The sequence below is a fragment of the Plecotus auritus genome, assembly GCF_963455305.1.
Source record: "Plecotus auritus genome assembly, chromosome: 10".
Taxonomy (NCBI): Eukaryota; Metazoa; Chordata; class Mammalia; order Chiroptera; family Vespertilionidae; genus Plecotus; species Plecotus auritus.
The window spans coordinates 31,853,884-31,870,409 of NC_137785.1; the positions used below are offsets into that span (position 1 = coordinate 31,853,884).

A 16,526-nucleotide genomic window follows, 5' to 3' on the forward strand; every position below is an offset into this window, starting at 1 on the left:
ATCTTCAAATTTTTGGATTCTTTTTTCTTTTTGCTTTTCCGGCTGAGTGTTTTTTGCTTCTTTGTATTTCAACTCTTTGACTTGATTCTTGCAGTCCTCTAGTCTGCTGTTAGGTCTCTGTATAATATTTTTTATTTCAGTCAGTGTATGTTTAATTTCTAGTTGGTCCTTTTTCATATCCTCGAGGGTCTCGCTAAATTTATCGGCCTTTTGTAGGAAATTCTTGAAAAACCTTATAACCGTGGTTTTGAACTCTATATCCAGTCGTTTGTTTTCCTCCATTTCTTTCATTTGTGATCTGTTTCTTTGTTTCCGCATTTTCACTGCTTCCCTGAGTTGGTAGAGTAGCTTTGTGTGGAAGGTGTCCTATAGGGCACAGTGGCTCAGCCTCCCCAGTTACCTGAGGTGGACACTCTTGGTGCACCCTTTGTGGACTGTGTGCTCAGCCTTGTTGTAGTTAAGTCTTGATTGTTGTTGGTATCACTGGGAGGAATTGACCTCCAGGCCAATTGGCTGTGAGGATCAGCTGTGTCTATGCTGGGAAACTTCTGTGCTGGAGACACTCTTATAAGACAAGACTTGCAAAATTGCAAAAGCCTCTGTGCTCAGCTTGGATGGGGCGGAATTTCAGGGCGGAGCAGACAGCCTTGGTTTCCTGTCAGCCCTGCCCTATGAGGCCCCTGGGTCTCAGTGTCCCTTGGTAATCGCTGCAAGCACCTCTGAGAGAAAGCCGCCCTGAAGTTTCGCCTGCTGCCCGACAGTCCAGTTTCTCCCCGAATGAATCAGGGTTCCCAGAAACTTGCCCAGAACTGGAATGCAGCGCATTCGGGAGCTTCTGTCTCCCTCCCACTTTAGAAAGCCAGCCGCGCACTCAGCCTCCTGTGCATTCAGCAGTCAGTCCTCCCTGCGTGGGCGTGCCTCCAGACCTCTGCCTTCTGCAGCTCCCGAGTTTCAGTGTGCTTTCTCTTTTCCTGACAGTCCAGATTCCCCCCGAATGAGTCTGGTTTCCCAGCGTCTCGTCTGGGACTGGAGTTCAGTGCAGTCGGGAGCTTCCTTCTCCCTCCCGCTTTAGAAAGCCAGCCACATACTCAGCCGCCCTTGCAAATAGCCGCCTGTCCTCTCCATGTGCGAGTCTCCGTACCTCAGCCTTTTGTAGCTCCTCTGAGTCTCAATGGGCTTTACTCTTTTCTTCTAGTTGTAGAATTTCCACTCATCCAGCTTTCCTGTGGTTCTGGATGGTGTCCGTTTTGTTTTTTAGTTGTAGTTTTGATATAGTTGTGCGAGGCAGCAGTTTAGGTGTTTACCTATGCCACCATCTTGGTTTCTTGGATAGAAATACTTGAATCTTTAAAAAGAATTTTTGAGAGCTTATCAAAATTCATAAAGAGCCAGCCACATCTAGCTGCATCCTGGTAAAATTCTGAAATTGTACTATTAATCTTAAATGCCCATGGACTATTTAGAACTCAGCAGGCATCTTCCCCTGGAAGTTTTGTATGCTCTTTCTGGAATGCTCTTCCACCAGACAGTCATAGAGCTTACTTTCCCTCTTTGAGAAGGTTTCTGCTTAAACTTCACCTCTGTGATCAAACTATTAAAGTATTACCCATTGCCATTCTCTCTAGCCCTCCCTGCTTTATTTTTTTATAGCTCTCAGTGCTACTAAATGTTGTATTATATATTTGCTTGTCAATTATTTGACTCTTCCACTAAACTTAAATGCAGGTATCTGGTTGGTTTGGTTCATTATTAATTCTTCAAGACATACTGCATGGGAGACACTCAAGCACTGCAACGAATGCACAAGATCACAATGAATACCTTAAACATTTATCGAAGTAGAAATTTCTCAGCCTATCTTTTGTCAGCCAAAAAGAAGTTCTAGTTTGATAAAATATTTACTGTACAAAATTAAATACTGTAAAAATATTTAAGATAAAATAATATACTAGAGGCCGAGTGCATGAAATTCGTGCACTTGGGGGGGGCGGGGTCCCTCAGCCTGGCCTGTGCCCTCTCACAGTCCGGGAGCCCTGGGGAGATGTCTGACTGACCACTTAGTAGGCCTAAGCGGTCAGTTGGACATCCTTAGCATTGCCACGTAGGTGGGAGAGGCTCCCACTACTGCCGCTGTGCTCGCCAGCTGTAAGCCTGGCTTCTGGCTGAGTGGCGCTCCCCATGGGGAGCAGCTCCTGCATTGAGTGTCTGCCTCCTGGTGGTCAGCACGCATCATAGTGACCAGTCATGCCACCATTCGGTCATTTGCATATTAGCCTTTTATTATGTAGGATACGCTGTAGGGCGGTGAGGCTGAAGGGGGAGTAACTGTCAAACCTCCCCACTTGGCGCCATTCTTTAAATTGTACAGGGCTGTTTCACAGCTGTATGTGCTCAAGGCGGGGCTCCAATCTCCTGGAGCGGGGTGGGGGCCGGGCCAGGGCAGAGCCAGGCAGGCGGGTTTAGCCGCACCCCCAGTGAGGTTTCAGCGTGCTTCAGCTGCGGAGCTGGCGCTGCTGCTGTCAGGGGGAAGTGTTTGACACTGGGGGGCCACTCAGGCATGCCTCCACCTGGGTCTGGAGTTGTAGGGAGGAGAGGCATGCCCGGCAGTGGCAGGCTGCGGGCCCCAGGGGCGCTGATGGGTGGTCGCCAGTGTGCTATTGTTGTGGGCACCCCAGGCGGGGGTGGGGGGAGGAAGAGACTGAGAGTTGGAGGTACGGGCTGCAGCTACCCCCGAGGCTGGGTCTTCTCCCCTTCTGGTCAGCCTCCCTGTGCCCCCAGGGGTGCGGGGGCTGGGGTAGGGTGTTTGTCTGTTCCTCCCGGGGGTGTGGGGGCTGGGGTAGGGTGTCTGTGCAGGGGGATTGGAAGAGCTCCCTGTGGCCACTTCCTCTTCCTTCTTTGTAGTCCGGGCTCCTGTCAGGCAGTCTCCTCAGACCCCTGGGAACTTGGCTCTGGCAGCCCCCAGCTGCTGTGAGCGCATCAATATGCAAATAGGTCGTTACGGGGACACCGTCATGGACAAATTAGCATATTACCTCTATGTATAGATTTTATGAACACATGACATAAAGGCAGAAAAACAAAAAACATATTCTTGAGAAGATTAAAAAGTTCTACCCCCAAATACTAAAATCAAAATGAAAAGGCAAATGAAAAACAACAAAAACCCTTCATACTTTTAAAATTAAATTTTCAGAAAAAAAGCAGTGATTTTAGGCAAATGAGCAAAGGTTATGCATGGGCAATTCACTAAATAATAAAATGGCACAACCTATCAAAAGTTTTTAAACTTTAATAATGAAGGGAGTGCATAACAGTAACAAGAAAATATCATTTTATAGTTATCAATTTGGCAAAAATTTAAAAGATTGCTGATGGGGAGTGGGTAGAGGTGGAAGAGGGCATATAGTGGATAAATGGTGATGGAAAAAACTCATAAAAAATAATAAAATAAAAAATTGATGACACTCCACAATAGCATAACATAAAAAAATGGACACACAGGCTATAGCTAGTATATACTTCCAACAAAGCAATGTCAGCAGAAATTAAACCACTTATGTGCTCTGATGAAGCAATTCCATATATGAGACTCTATCTAAAGATGTATGTAGGGTACATGATGAAGATCCTGTTAAAAATGGAAACAATCTGGAGAGAGCTTTAATGTTCTACAAAAAAGGACTCATTAGCCTTGGCCAGTGTGGGTCAGTTGGTTGGAGCATCATCCCATATACCTAAAAGTTGTGGGTTCGATTTCTGGTCAGGGCACGGGTTCGATCCCCAGTCAGGGCGTGTACAAAAGGCAACCAATGGATGTTCTCTCTTGCATTGATGTTTTCTCTCTCTCTTTCTCAATGATACATATCTTTGCTCATGTTAAGATGTTAAACAATGTTGGGTGAATAAGGTAGGTAATAAAACTCTGTGATTCACATACTCACAACTATAAATCTACTTTTGCCCCAACCTGTATGTGTAATGAAACCCTATTTTTATAGAAAAAATATACATATGGCCCTAACTGGTTTGGCTCAGTGGATAGAGTGTTGGCCTATGGACTGAAGGGTCCCAGGATTGATTCTGGTCGGGGGCAAGTGCCTTGGTTTCGGGCACATCCCCAGTATGTGCAGGAGGCAGCTGATCGATGTTTCTCTCTCATCGATGTTTCTAACTCTCTATCCCTCTCCCTTCCTCTCTATAAAAAAATCAATAAAATATATATTTTTTAAAATAAAAAATATACATATGTATATATACTGTATACGCATATGTGTATGCATCAAAGATGGACTGAAAGGCTTTTCAATCAAATTTTCACAACATTTGTCTCTAAGTGTATAATTATGGGGCATCTTTGTGTTTTTTTCTGTATTTTCTTTCTTTTTTCTTAAATCCTCAACTGAGTATAGGTTTATTGATTTTAGAGTGAGGAAGGAGGTGGGGGAAAGAGAGAGAGAGAAAGAAAAAGAGGGAGGGGGAGAGAGAGGGGGGGGAGAGAGAGAGAGAGAGAGAGAGAAAACATCGATCTGCTGCCTCCCGCATGCCCACTACTGGGGATTGAGCCCGAAAAGTGGGCATGTGCCCTGACCAGGCCAATGCTCAATCACTGAGCAACACTGGCCAGGCATGTCTGGGAAGTTTTATTCTTAAAGATTCCTTTGGTTACCTCTGGGTTGTGATCTTCAATTTACTTAAGTGCATATTTTTTCAATAATAATGTATAATTTTTAAATGTGTATTTTCTTATTAAAATTTTTTAAAAAATGTTTTTATTGATTTTAGAGAGAGAAGAAGGGGGGGAGAGAGAGAGAGAGCGAGAGAGAGCGAGAGAGAGCGAGAGAGAGAGAGAGAGAGAGAGAGAGAGAGAGAGAGAGAGAGAGAGAGAAATATGGATCAGCTGCCTCTTGCAGAGCCCTTACTGGGGATTGAGCCCATAATCCGGGCATACGCTCTGACCAGGAATCGAACCAGTGACCTACTGATACATTGGTCTCTGAGCCACACCAGCCAGAGCTAAATGTGTATTTTTAAATTCTGTAAATGTAAGCTTATTCCCAAACAACAGAGGAACAAGAAAATACTTTTTTTTTTTTAAACAAGCTTCTTGAACAAAAAATAGCTCAGGATATTCTAAAAAAAACAGTTGTATTTTTGCTTGGCCAGTTTCCAATAGTTGAAAACTTCTTGATTTGGTAACTATATTCATGTGTACCAAAGTCTTACCTGGAAAAGAACTAAAAGTCACATGGATATGTCCTCTGTATAAATGATGCTTCTTTTCAGCCCTTCCTAACAGATGGGTTTATTATGTTTCTGCACCTTTCCTATGTCCTGCAATGTTCTCCAAACAGCTACAGAATCATCATGCTCCATCCACTGGTCATACTTTGGATTTCTGATAATGCGAATGAAAACTGCAGGGAATATAGGCAATTCAAGAAAATGAATGTATCTCCACAAAATTCTTATGGGGTCAGTCAACTTAGATATAATATGACATGAAAATAGCTACTCTGGTTATACATATATCTCCCTCTTATTAAATCTCACAGCATACTACCAGGCTAAGCTAGTGCTGTTTATCAACCTTTATTTTGGATATTTGTATGCAAGTTTATACAAATCTCTGTTGTGTATCTCCCTTATAAAATCATTTTCAATTTTAAAATAGTGATTGTAACTTTTCAAAAGTATTTTTCTCCCTGAATTCTAGTAGATTCTGCATATTTGAAAATTCTTTTTTTAAAATAAATCTTTATTGTTCAGATTATTACAGGTGTTCCTCTTCCCCCCCCCCCATAGCTCCCCTCCACCTGATTACCCACCCCACCCCATGCCCTTACCCTCCGCCAAAGAGATTTTTATCCAATCTCTTCCCGCACCCCACACCCTCTTCCCCCTGAGAATTGTCAGTCCACTCCCTTTCTATGTCCCTGATTCTATTATATTCATCAGTCCATTCTATTCATCAGATTTTTTATTCACTTGATTTTTAGGTTCACTTGTTGGTAGGTATATATTTGTTGTCATTTTGTTGTTCATAATTTTTATCTTTACCTTTTTCTTCTTCTTCCTCTTCTTAAAGAATACCCTTCAGCATTTCATATAATCCTGGTTTGGTGGTGATGAACTCCTTTAGCTTTTTCTTGTCTGTGAAGCTCTTTATCTGACCTTCAATTCTGAATGATAGCTTTGCTGGGTAGAGTAATCTTGGTTGTAGGTTCTTGCTGTTCATCACTTTGAATATTTCTTGCCACTCCCTTCTGGCCTGCATAGTTTCTGTTGAGAATTCAGCTGACAGTCATATGGGTACTCCCTTGTAGGTAACTAACTGTTTTTCTCTTGCTACTTTCAAGATTCTCTCTTTGTCTTTTGCCCTTGGCATTTTAATTATGATGTGTCTTGGTGTGGTCCTCTTTGGATTCCTCTTGTTTGGGGTTCTGTGCGCTTCCTGACCTTGTAAGTCTATTTCTTTCACCAGGTAGGGAAAGTTTTCTGTCATTATTTCTTCTAATAGGTTTTCAATATTTTGCTCTCTCTCTTCTTTTGGCACCCCAATAATTCAAATGTTGGTATGCTTAAAGTTGTCCCAGAGGCTCCTTACACCATCTTCATATTTTTGGATTCTTTTTTCTTTTTGTTTTTCTGGTTGGGTGTTTTTTGTTTCCTTATATTTCAGACCTTTGGTTTGATTCTTGGGGTCCTTTGATCTACAGGTGAATTTCTGTATATTCTTTATTTCAGACAGTGTATGCTTAATTTCTGACTGGTCCTTTTCCATTTTTTTGGCATTCTCATTAAGGTCCTTGAAGGTCTTACTAAGCTCCTCGGAGGTCTCATCAAGTTTCTTGGTGGTTTTTAGAAGATTCTTGAGTAACCTTATAAATGTGGTTTTGAACTCTATGTCCAGTAGTTTGCTTTCCTCCACTTCTTTCATTTGTGACATGTTTCTTTGTCTCCGCATTTTGCTGCTTCCCTGTGTTGATGGAGTGGTTTTCTGTGGTAGGTGACCAGTGGTTCAGCCTATCACCTGAGGTGGACACTCTGGGTGCACCCCTTTGTGGGCTGAGTGCAAAGTCTTGGTGTAGTTAAGCTTTGCTTGCTGTTGGTACACTGGGAGGAATTGACCTCCAGGCCAATTGGCTGTGAGGACCCGCTGTGTCTGTAATGGAAGAAATGTTGTGCTGGAGACACACTTATGGGGCAGGACTTGCTTCAGTGTGGCTTTGGTGCTGAGTCTGCCTCTTGAATGTGTCACTTATGGATGTGAGTAGTTGAAATCTGGTGTCGTCTCACACTGACCACTAGATACAATAGCTTCTGGATTTCCAATGGGGTGCAGGTCAGCTACTGTCTGAGGCTACCCAGCAGGAGCTACAGCGAGAACTACAGTTTTCTCCTCTTTGCTTGGGGTTTGGAGATTTTGGAGCTGTCTGACCAGAGCTGCAGTTTGTTAGGTTAAGCTGTGATAGGGCAGACCATTTATATGCAAAAGCCGCTGCGTGGAGCTTGGGTGGGTTTATAGATTGTGCGAGGCGGGGTGTCAGGGAGTCACTATGCTAGGGCGTGGCAAACAGCGATGGCTGCCAGTCAGCTGTCTCTGCGTCTCTGTGTTTCCAAGTCCCCGTGCCCCAGTCCCGTGCCCCAGCGCAGTAAACAATAATTGCTGTGTGCACCTCTGCAAGAAAGCCACCCTCACTTTCCAACCCGATGGCAGACAGTTCAGCTTCTCCCCATAGGAGTTTGGGTCCCCCGCGTCTCCCCAGAAACTGGAGTTCGGAGTAATCGGGAGCTTTGTCTCCCTTCGGGTTGAAAAAAGCAGTGCACCCAGTCACCCACCGCCAGCCCGATTCGCGCGCCTCCGTACCTCAGCTTTTCAGCACTTGTGCTCGTCTCAATGCTCTTTTCTCTTTCCTTCTAGTTGTAGAACTTCCACTCAGCCAGCTTTCCCATTGTTCTGGGTGATAGACGTTTTGTCTTTTAGTTGTAGTTTTTAAATTGTTGCGCGAGGCAGCAGTTTAGGTGTTTATCTATGCCGCCATCTTGATTCCATATTTGCAAATTCTTAATAAATATCTAATGCCTAACCCCAAGAAATCCTATATAATAAAGATGTAATATGAAAATGGTTGTTACGCCGTGAAGCATATGACCGACTGTGTAATGACCGGATCATGGATCAGCAGGAGGATGGGGCAGCGAGCTACAAGCGGGCAGCGGAGAGCTACAGGAGGGGGCAGGGAAGCAAGCTATGAGGGTGTGTGGGGGTGGTGGTGGAGGGAGCTACAGGAGGGCGGGGCAGCAGTTGGAGAGCTACAAGAGGGGGCAGGGCAGCAAGCTATGGGAGGGAGCAAGGGGAGCTACAGGAGGGTGGGGCATCAGGCGGAGAGATACTGGAGGGTGGCAGAGAGCTACTGGCAAGCTACTGGCACACAGATTCGAGCGCAGGGCTACTAGTTCATTATAAAAACACAAGAAGTTGTATGCACAGGAATATTTTTTTGGGACTATTTCACAATTAAAATATATAAGTATAAATACTCTTTAGTAGGCAGTAAAATGAATACATTAAGGTGCATCTCAATAATGAAATACTATACAGTGATTTTAAAATATAACAATGCCATAGTCAATGCATTATTAAATGAGGCAGGCCTAATGGACATTCCTGCCTGAGTAGTCAGCACATTCTGCAGCTGAACCCAGTGACAGAAATAGAGAGGAACATAAAGGCATGGCAGCTGTGGTCTAGCAGCTGTCATTACCATGCAGAAAACCAAGTCCCAGACAAGTAACTGCCTGCCCTCATCTCCCAGAGAAGTAAGTAGCCCCAACAGACCTTGTAACTGCTAAGTGTCGGATTACAGCACACACTCTTGGCAGCCCTGAGGACGAGAGAGCAGAAACATTTCTCCCTGAGCAGTAGGTGCATACTGCTGCTAAACGCATGAACAGGGGCCACGACATAGAGGTGTGCCAATTGAAGTTCGGCAGCCACCATTACCGGGAGGAGAACAAGGCCACAAATGCAAGAATAGGCCCAACCTGCCCCCATCCATTGCAGTGGAGCCCAGTGGAGGCACCTGGGACACCTCAGATAGTATAGCACTGCTCGCAGCATCTTGTTGTAGGCAGCAGTGGGATCTCAGAGGCTCCATCACCCACCACATTTTCTCACCAGGGTAGAGCCCTGAGACTGAGGTGACAGAGGGGATGCCCACCTCCCCAGGGAATAGAGGGCATTTTCCACAGTGGAGGAAACACCACCCTACAGAGATCCCGGAAGCTCCAGCAGTGCAAGCAAGAGAAAAATAAAAACTTGCACCCCCTACTAGAAAACAAAAGAAACTTACTTACCCATCTCCTAAAATAGTAGTGTCAAATACATTTTTAAAAAAGCAGTTTTCATTCCCATAAAAGCAGAGACATAATCCATCAGATACCATGAGTAATCTCCAGAACATAAGCTTAAAGACATGAAATGTGATTTAAATGACAATTTGAGACTGAAGTTTATGAAAAAACTCTATGTGATACAAGAAAACTCAGAAAGACCGTTTAATGAACTCAGAAATAAAATCAACAAACAGAATGAGTACTTTACCAAAGAAATTGAAACTATAAAAATAAATAAAAAAAATTCTGGAGCTGAAAGAGCTCAATAAAAGAGATGAAGAATGAACTAGCAAGGCTTCAGAAACAGAGCAGCCCTAGCCAGTTTGGCTCAGTGGATAGAACGTCGGCCCAAGAACTGAAGAGTCCCAGTTTCGATTCCTGTCAAGGGCACATGCCCGGGATGCGGGCTCAATCCCCAGTGGGGGGCTTGCAGGAGGCAGCTGATAAATGATTCTTTCTCATCGTTGATGTTTCCATCTCTCTCCCTCCCCCTTCCTCTCTGAAATAAATAAAAATATATTTTAAAGAAAGAAACAGAGCAGACCAGATGGAGAAAATAATTAGTGACATTGAAAATATAAATCTAGAAATGACTCAGATGAAAAGTGGGAGATTTGAGAGTTAAAAAAGAAAGAAAGAACTCTCTGATGGAGAACTATCTGAATCCCATCAGAAAGAGCAATATAAGAATAATGGATAGCCTGGCCAGTATGGCTCAATGTTGAGCATCAAACCATGCACCAATAAGTCACGGTTCCTTTCTGGATCAGGGCACATGTCTGGGTTGCGGGCTTGATCCCCAGTAGCGGGTGTGCAGAAGGCAGCCAATAGATGTTTCTATTTCTCCCCCCTCCCTTTCTCTCTAAAAATTAATAAAAACACATTAAAAAATAATAATGGGTATATCTGAAGCAGAAGAAAGGGAGGGAATAGAGAGCCTATTTAAACAACTGACAAGAACTTCTCAAACCTATTAAAAAAACTGGATTCTTTTAAAAAATATTTATTGTTGAAAGTATTACATACTCCCCCCCCCCATTAATTCCCTCCAGCCTGCCCCCATGCCTTCACTACCCTATTGTCTGTGTCCATGGGTTATGCATACTAGTTAGTATACTCATACAAGGTCTTTGGTTCATTACCTCCCACCCACCCACCCATCCTCCCCACCTTCCTTCAGAGATTCCACACTCTGTTCCATGCTTCTATGTCTCTAGATCCTCTCCATTCATCAGTTTATTTTGTTAATTAGATTCCACATATGAGTTAGATCATGTGATACTTGTCTTTCTTTGACTGACTTATTTCACTTAACATGATACTCTCCAGGTCCCTCCATGCTGTCTTAAAGGATAAGATCCTCTTCTTTTTAACAGCTGCATAGTATTCCATAGTGTAAATGTACCACAGCTTTTTTTTTTTACTAAATCTTTATAGTTCAGATTATTACAGTTGTTCCTCTTTTTTCCCCCCATAGTTCCCCTCCACCTGATTCCCACCCCACCCCATGCCCTATTCCCCCACTGTCCTCATCCATAGGTATATGATTTTTGTCCAGTCTCTTCCCGCACCCCCCACACCCCTTCCTCCCCGAGGATTGTCAGCCCACTCCCTTTCGATGCTCCTGATTCTATTATATTCACCAGATTATTTTGTTCATCAGATTTTTTATTCACTTGATTTTTAAATTCACTTGTTGATAGATACGTTATTTATTGTTCATAATTTTTATCTTTACCTTTTTCTTCTTCTTCCTCTTCTTAAAGAATACCTTTAAGCATTTCATATAATACTAGTTTGGTGTTGATGAACTCTTTTAGCTTTTTCTTATCTGTGAAGCTCTTCATCTGACCTTCAATTCTAAATGATAGCTTTGCTGGGTAATCTTGGTTGTAGGTTCTTGCTATTCATCACTTTGAATATTTCTTGCCACTCCCGTCTGGCCTGCATAGTTTCTGTTGAGAAATCAGCTGACAATCATATGGGAGCTCCCTTGTAGGTAAGTGTTTTTCTCTTGCTGCTTTTAATATTCTCTTTGTCTTTTGCTCTTGGCATTTTAATTATGATGTGTCTTGGTGTGGTCCTCTTTGGATTCCTTTTGTTTGGGGTTCTGTGAGCTTCCTGGACTTGTAAGTCTATTTCTTTCACCAGGTGGGGGAAGTTTTCTGTTACTATTTCTTCAAATAGGTTTTCAGTATCTTGCTCTCTCTCTTCTTCTGGCACCCCCATAATTGATGTTGGTACGCTTGAAGTTGTCCTAGAGGCTCCTTACACTATCTTCATATTTTTGGATTCTTTTTTCTTTTTTCTTTTCTGGTTGGGTGTTTTTTGCTTCTTTGTATTTCAAATCTTTGACTTGATTCTTGCGATCCTCTAGTCTGCTGTTGGATCTCTGTATATTATTTTTTATTTCAGTCAGTGTATGCTTAATTTCTAGTTGGTCCTTTTTCATATCCTCGAGGGTCTCGCTAAGTTTATCGGACTTTTCTAGAAAATTCTTGAAAAACCTTATAACCGTGGTTTTGAACTCTATATCCAGTCGTTTGCTTTCCTCCATTTCTTTCATTTGTGACCTGTTTCATTGTCTCCACATTTTGGCTGCTTCCCTGATGATAGAGTGGCTTTGTGTGCTAGGTGTCCTATAGGGTCCAGTGGTTCAGCCTCCCCAGTTACCTGAGGTGGACACTCTTGGTGCACCCCTTTGTGGGCTGTGTGCACAGTCTTGTTGTAGTTAAGCCTTGATTGTTGTTGGTATCACTGGGGGGAATTGACCTCCAGGCCAATTGGCTGTAAGGATCAGCTGTATCTGTGATGGGAGAACTTCTGTGCTGGAGACACACTTATGAGGCAAGACTTGCTTCCGTGGGGCTTTGGTGCTCACTGAGTCTGCCCCCTGAGTGTGTCCCTTATGGATCTGAGGAGTTGTAATCTGGATGGTCCTACTCTGACCCCTGGGTACACTGGCTCTTGGATCTCCAAGGAGGTGCTAATTTAGCCTCTGCCTGAGGCCACCCAGCAGGAGCTACAGAGAGATCTGCAGATTCCTTTTCTTTGTTTGGGTTTTGGAGGTGCCCAGATGAGGCCCAGCTGTGAAGCAATGCAAGCTGCTGTGGAGCCTTGGGCCTTCTTTTGGATGTTCTGGGTCTCTCTGACTCAGCTGCAGTTTGTTAGGTAAGTTTAGATTTCAAAGGACCAGGCCATTCATATGCAAAAGCCTCTGTGCACAGCTGGGGTGGATCGGAGTCTCAAGGTGGAACAAACAGCAATGGCTTCCCATCAGCCCTGCCGTAAGAGGCCCCTGGGTCTCAGTGTCCCCTGGTAATCGCTGCAAGCACCTCTGAGAGAAAGCTGCCCTCGAGTTTCACCTGCTGCCAGACAGTCCAGTTTCTCCCCGTATGAGTCTGGGTCCCCAGAGTCTCGCCTGGAACTGGAATTCAGAGCAGTCGGGAGCTTGTGTCTCCCTCCGGCTTGAAAAAGACAGCCACGTACTCAGTAGCCAGCCCTCTCCGCGCGCGCGCGCGCCTCTGTACCTCTGCACTTTACTTCCGCAGCTCCTCTAAGTCTCAGTGTACTTTTCTCTTCCCTTCTAGTTGTAGAATTTCCACTTAGCCAGCCTTCCTGTGGTTCTGGATGATGTCTATTTTGTCTTTTAGTTGTAGTTTTAAAGTGGTGTGTGAGGCAGCAAGTTCAGGTGTTTACCTATGCCACCATCTTCGTTTCTCCTACCACAGATTTTTTTCCCACTCATCTACTGATGGGCACTTGGGCTGTTCCCAAATCTTAGCTACTTTAAATTGTACTGCTATGATCATAGGGGTACATACATTCTTTCAGATTGGTGTTTTGGGTTTCTTAGGATATATTCCTAGAATTGAGATCACTGGGTCAAATGGCAGTTCCATATTTAATTTTTTGAGCAAACTCCATAGAGTTTTTCACAGAGGCTGCACCAGTCTGCATTCCCACCAGCAGTGCACGAGGGTTCTTTTTTCTCCACATCCTCGCCAGCATTTGTCATTTGTTGATTTGTTGACAGTAGCCATTCTGACAGGTGTGAGGTGATACCTCATTGTTTTAATTTGCATCTCTCTGATGATCAGTGAATTTGAGCATTTTTTCATATGTCTCTTGGCCATCTGTATGTCCCTTTGTAGAAGTGTCTATTTAGGTCCTTTGCCCATTTTTTAATTGGATTGTTTGTCTTTCTTTTGTTAAGTTGTAGGAGCTCCTTATATATTTTGGATATTAATCTTTTATCAGATATACCATTGCCAAATATGTTCTCCCATACAGTGGGCTCCCTTTTCGTTTTGTTGATGGGTTTCTTTTGCTGTGCAGAAGCTTTTTATTTTGATGTAGTCCCATCTATTTATTTTCTCCTTAGTTTCCTTTGCCCTAGGAGATGTATCCATAAACATACTGCTACGAGAGATGTCTAAGATTTTGCTGCCTATGGTTTCTTCTAGGATTTTTATGGTTTCATGACTTGCATTTAAGTCTTTTATCCATTTTGAGTTTATTCTTATGCATAGAGTAAGTTGGTGGTCTAGTTTCATTTTTTTTTGCATTATCTGTCCAATTTTCCCAACACAATTTTAGAAGAGACTCTTTTTATTCCAGTGTATGTTCTTGCCTTCTTTGTCAAATGTTAATTGAGCGTAATGGCTTGGGACAATTTCCGGGGTCTCTGTTCTATTCTACTGAGCTATATGCCTGTTCTTGTAAGAACTGGATTCTTTTTTCCCCCCAATATATTCCTTATTGATTTCAGAGAGGAAGGAAGTGGGATAGAGAGATAGAAACATCAATGATGAGAGAGAATCATTGATCGGCTGCCTCCTGCACGCCCCCTACTGGGGATCAAGCCCACAACCCGGCATGTGGCCTTGGCCAGAATCGAACCTGGGACCCTTCAGTCTGCAGGCCAACACTCTATCCACTGAGCCAAACCAGCTAGGGCAAGAACTGGATTCTTGAATCCAAGAGGCTAACAGAACACCTAATTATCTCAATCCAAATTTCTCCAAGGCATATCGTAATAAAACAGTCAAAAATTAATGACAAAGAAGGAATAATCAAGGCAGTCAGGGAAAAGAAGATGGTAACCTAAGGAGGAAATCCCATTAGATCATTATAGGGTTTTCCAGCAGAAACCCTACAAAAATTAGGGAAGAGTGGATTTAAATATTCAAATTACTGAAAGACAGAAATCACCAGCCAAGATTAATTTATCCAGCAAAGTTATCCTTCAGATATGAAGGAGAAATAAAGGCTTTCCAGACATCCAGAGGCTAAGAAAATTTACCACAAGACCTAAATTATAGAAAACACTTAAGGGTGTTCTTCTACCTGAGACAAAAAGAAAAATGGATACAAAACTATGAATAAGATGACCAGCAGACAGAAGGGAGTAGAAAATTGCAACTCTTGTTCAGAATAGGATCTATATATATAAAACTCTAATATGCAAATAGACCAAACGGCCGAACAACCAAACAACTGGTCGCTATGACGTGTGCTGACCACCAGGGGGCGTGCACGGAACATGGCAGGCATTGGAAGCAGGTGGCAGAGCGCAGAACATGGTGGGCATCGGCCACTGCAGGATGGTGGAGCATGTGAGTGGGGTCGCCAGACCAAGGCAGGGCGCTGGTCGCTGTCATCAGGGCTAGCCTCTGGTGGTTACTGAAAATTTTTTGCTCCCACATGCCGCAGTCCCACTGGGCACTTGTACTTGCTGCCAGCACCAGAGCTGCTGCTCACACCCACTGCCAGCGCCTGGTGCTGGCCCTGATCGTTTGGCGCTGTCAGGAGATGCGAGTGGTGGCTTCCAGCCCCGATCGCCCCTTAGGGCTTCTCCACCTTGCCTGCTCCTGAGGGGCGATTGGGGTTGGCAGCCAGCTCTCTCACCCACTGCCAGCGACGGCCCTGCTCACACCTGCTGCCAGTGCCAGATCTGCTGCTCACACCCACTGCTGGTGCTGGTCTCAATCACTCCGTGCTGTCAGTGGGTGAGAGCAGGGTTGGCGCTGTCAGCGTGTGGGAGTGGTAGAGGCAGGAGCGTGACTGCTGGCAGACAGGGGACTGGGGGCCACGGCAGGAGGGGCCAGGTGGGGGTGTGGAGAATGGGCCTAGACCTGCCCCTGTGCCCACTGCAGCCTCACGGCCCACAGTTCCTTTCAAGGTACATGAATTCGTGCACTGGGCCCCTAGTCTGTATAATAAAAGCCTAAGTGACCATTATAGTGGAACGACCAGAACAACGGGTCGCTATGATGCACACTGACCACCAGCGGGCAGATGCTCAACACAGAAGCTACCACATGGTGGTTAGTGCGCTCCCACAGGGGGAGTGCCACTCAGCCAGAAGCTGGGCTCCTGGCTGGCAAGCACAGTGGTGGCAGGAGGCTCCCCTGCCTCCAAGGCAGCACTAAGGAGCAGTGAGCCGAGTGGTAAGGAGTAGCGAGCTGGGTGGTTAGAAGTGAGGGGTCCTGGACTGTGAGAGGGATGTCCTACTGCTGACAGGTGGACATCCCCCGATGGGTCCCAGACTGTGAGAGGGCACAGGCCAGGCTGAGGACTTCCACCCCCCATTTATTAATTTCATGCACTGGGCCTCTAGTTAAACAATAAATATAAAATAAAGGTTATAGGAGGTGAAAACATTTTAAAAAAGAACACAATAATACTGAAAGTTGCAAATGAACTCACAACAGAAAAAGGAATAATTTGTGACAACAAAAACATAAAAGGGGTGGGGGTAAAGGTCTGAATTTGTATAAGAGAATGGAGATAAGATACAATCAGAAGAAAAAGTACTACTGTATATATGAAATTTTCTTTTAAATAAAATAAACCTAATGGTAACCACAACACACACACACACACACACACACACACACACACACACACCTACCACTGAGACACATAACAAAAAATAAAAGAGAAAACAGAGTGTAAAATCATAGTCTACCACCAAATTAAAATCACAGACAGAAACACAAGGGAAAAGAAACAATGGATATACAGAACTACCAGAAAACAGAAGACAAAATAGCTGTAGCATATCCTTATCTATATATATAAGAGGCTAAGCGACCAGCTGGCCGGCTGACAGGCCGGTAGGTATG

At 44.2% G+C, this 16,526-nt stretch overlaps 1 protein-coding gene across 1 annotated transcript in view; it reads right to left on the reverse strand.

The window, feature by feature from the left end:
* ZNF565 (zinc finger protein 565) overlaps window positions 1-16,526 on the reverse strand; it is an 89,327-nt gene that overhangs the window by 42,738 nt on the left and 30,063 nt on the right. The gene's annotated exons all lie outside the window — the stretch shown is intronic.